Source organism: Nannospalax galili, unplaced genomic scaffold (genome assembly GCF_000622305.1).
Source record: "Nannospalax galili isolate Female #2095 unplaced genomic scaffold, S.galili_v1.0 scaffold828, whole genome shotgun sequence".
Lineage (NCBI taxonomy): Eukaryota > Metazoa > Chordata > Mammalia > Rodentia > Spalacidae > Nannospalax > Nannospalax galili.
Window position 1 is genome coordinate 1,150,753 of NW_008359075.1, and position 2,860 is coordinate 1,153,612.

The following is a 2,860-nucleotide window of genomic DNA, read 5'->3' on the forward strand; positions in this document are numbered from 1 at the left end:
TCTCTGAACCCAGATGTCCCTCGGTGAGAGTTGGTCCTATGGAGCTTGTTGAGCCTGTCTAGTGTCATTTCCTTAAATATTTACTCTCCCTCACCCAGCAGGGATTAGCTGCCAATAGTACCTTGCCAAAGTTGTAGTCTTCTGCCCCTTTTCCAAGCTCTATGTTGAGTTTTGTCTGATTGAGTTTGCATGGGTCTTGTACACGTTGTTACCATTGTGTAAGTGCATATTTTCAAGTTTCCAGGTTCTAGTCCCCTTTCTATGACTCTATTTCCTTATGGTCATGTACCTCCTCCCTGGTTCTAATAATCTTTCCACTCCCTCTTCCACAAAGGTCCCTGAGCCCTGAGTGGGTGAAGCTTAATATAGGAATCCTGTCCAGGGACCACACTCTGCAGTCTCGTAGTCTATGTACTTTGGCCAATAGTGGCTTTTGTATTCATAACCCTTTCAATGGGAGGAAACTCACGAGTGACACTGTAAATGTAGCCCTGTCTCTGTAATATCTCTAGATACCTGAAATTTCTTACTCTGCGCTAAATATGGATTCTCATATTTACAGACAAGTATGCCTGTCATCAATCATCAAAGAAGCTTTTTTTGAAAAAGATGAAATTTCTTTTTTTTCGTTTTCAAGATTAGTTTTTATTGAATTTTTTTTGTATTTCATACAGAACATCTCAAACAATCTTAGTCATCTTTATACTCCCGTCCCCACCAGCACCTTCCCACACACCCCCACACAGAAACCCACATACTCTGTTATCCATGTTAAGGTCCACTGTGTCAAATCATTGTCCTCAAACTTTCCCCAGTGCAAGCCCATTTACTGAGGTCTAGTCAGCCTATCCGGAATCCCTTGTTTTAAGAAGATCAGTTCTTCTTCACCTAACAGTAATCAGTTGCCAATATTTCCTCAGGTATGTTTGGGGTCTGCTGTTAATATCCATAGTTCCATGCTGGATTTTTGTCTGCCTGAGTTTGCATGGGACTTGTGTATGCTGACACTCACCATTGCCATAGAATCATATGACCAGGTTCCCAAGAGCTTGTAGGACTCTGTTTCCACATGGTCCTGCACCTCCTCCCTGGCTCTTAAAATCTTTCTACCCGCGCTTCCGTGATAGTCCCTGAGCACTTGGTGGGTGTAGATTAATATAGGCATCTTCTCTTAGGACCAGCATTCTGCACACTCTTAATCTCTAAGTTTTGGTCATTTGTGACCTTTTGTATTCCTGGCCCTTTGTTGCATGAGGAAGCACATTAATGAGAAATGAGAGATTCATTAATTAGTGTCCTTTTCTTTACCCCTGATCTATGCTCTGTGGGTCTTAGGTGTAGAGGTTGCATTGTAGATGTGTCACTTAGGCCTCGGCAATTCATAGACAAGGTCTGTGTGTGGCTAATTGTAGTACATAGTAGTTATCTTTGGTACAAAATAAGCTTCTTTGATGAGTGGACTGTTAACTGGTATATTTTTCTATAAATATCAAGATAAGTCTTGGGGTTTTCTCTAAAATCTATGATCACTCCTGTCATGTGTCTTCGGTTATGTTTATAGGACACACGAGTTTCCTCCCACTGAGTGGGCTTTTAGTCCAGTTAGGTAACTGTTGATTGCCCCCCACCCAAATAAAAGTGCCACTACTGCACCAATGTTGTACCCTGTGCCAGCCATTGATTTGGTTATTTGGTCTTGAAGCTGGTGTTAGACCATCAACTGATGTTTTCCCTTGCCACTTTCATATTGTTTTCCAAAGCTATGAGAGTTAGCCTTCTGGGGAAGTGATTTCCGGTCAGTTGCAAATCTACTGCTCCAAATCCTGTGTCCAAACCAAAGTATGTTCTGTCTTCAGCAGTAGGAGCTTACCTTCAAGTTCTGGGAAACCATCAATGGCTGTGGCAATAGACTGTGTAATCTTGGAAGTCTCTTGGACCACCCTGGCCAACCCTTCATGGAAGGTTTCACCTGTCCGGCCCTTTCATATTATATAGCTTTTAGCTATACGCATGGACTCATGTAGAGATACTGTGTGTATATTTGTCATCAGGTTGTTGTACTAATATGATTCCTTCTGTTTTTTAAAACTAGCTAGACATTATTTTTCTTCCCTCTCTCCCTGTCTAACCCTTCTGCCATGGTTTCCCCACTTAAAGTGTCCCCATTTCCTCTATTTCTCCCTTGATACCAGTCTCCTATGGTCCCATCCCTCTTGAACTACTTTCCCTTTATCTCCAAAGTGCCTTTGTATAATCCTCCCTCACACTTCCCATTTAAATAGCCCCATTTTTCTCCACTTTTCCATTAGTAAAACACCTGCCTCCTAATGTTCTTCTCTCTCATGTTCTTTCTTTACTTTTACCTCCGTGGTTCCTTTTTGTTATTCTGGCTCCTGTAGTTATATCTGGGTACACACAAATAAGGATTTGTTGCTAGGATCCACATATGAGGGAGATCAAACATTGTTTCTTTTTCTGGGTTTGTGTTATTTCACTTAAAATATGGAATGCTTCACAAATTTTCATGCCATCCTTGTCCAGGGACCATGCTAATCTTCTCTGCATCGTTCCAATTTTAGTATATATGCTGCTGAAGTGAGCACTAATGATGAAATCTTAATGTAGTTTTAATTTGTATTTCCTTAATTGAAAGTGATGTTGAACATTTTTAAGATGTTTCTTAGCCATATTTATTTATTTATTTATTTTTTGAGAGCTCTCTGTTCAGATCTGCAGCCCATTTTTAAAAATTGAGTTGTATGTTTTATTGGTGATTTTTTTTGTCTTTTTGAGACAGGGTCTCCCTGTAGCCCCAACAGTCCTGGAACTCACTAAGTGGACCAGGCTGGACTTGAACTCA

General features: G+C 40.8%; 1 non-coding gene across 1 annotated transcript; it reads right to left on the reverse strand.

Annotated features, from left to right (window-relative positions):
- Positions 1 to 2,496: 2,496 nt before the first annotated feature.
- LOC115068341 lies at positions 2,497 to 2,603 on the reverse strand. Its single transcript, XR_003847705.1, has one exon. It is a non-coding gene; the product is annotated as a U6 spliceosomal RNA (small nuclear RNA).
- Between the last annotated feature and the right edge of the window lie 257 nt (positions 2,604 to 2,860).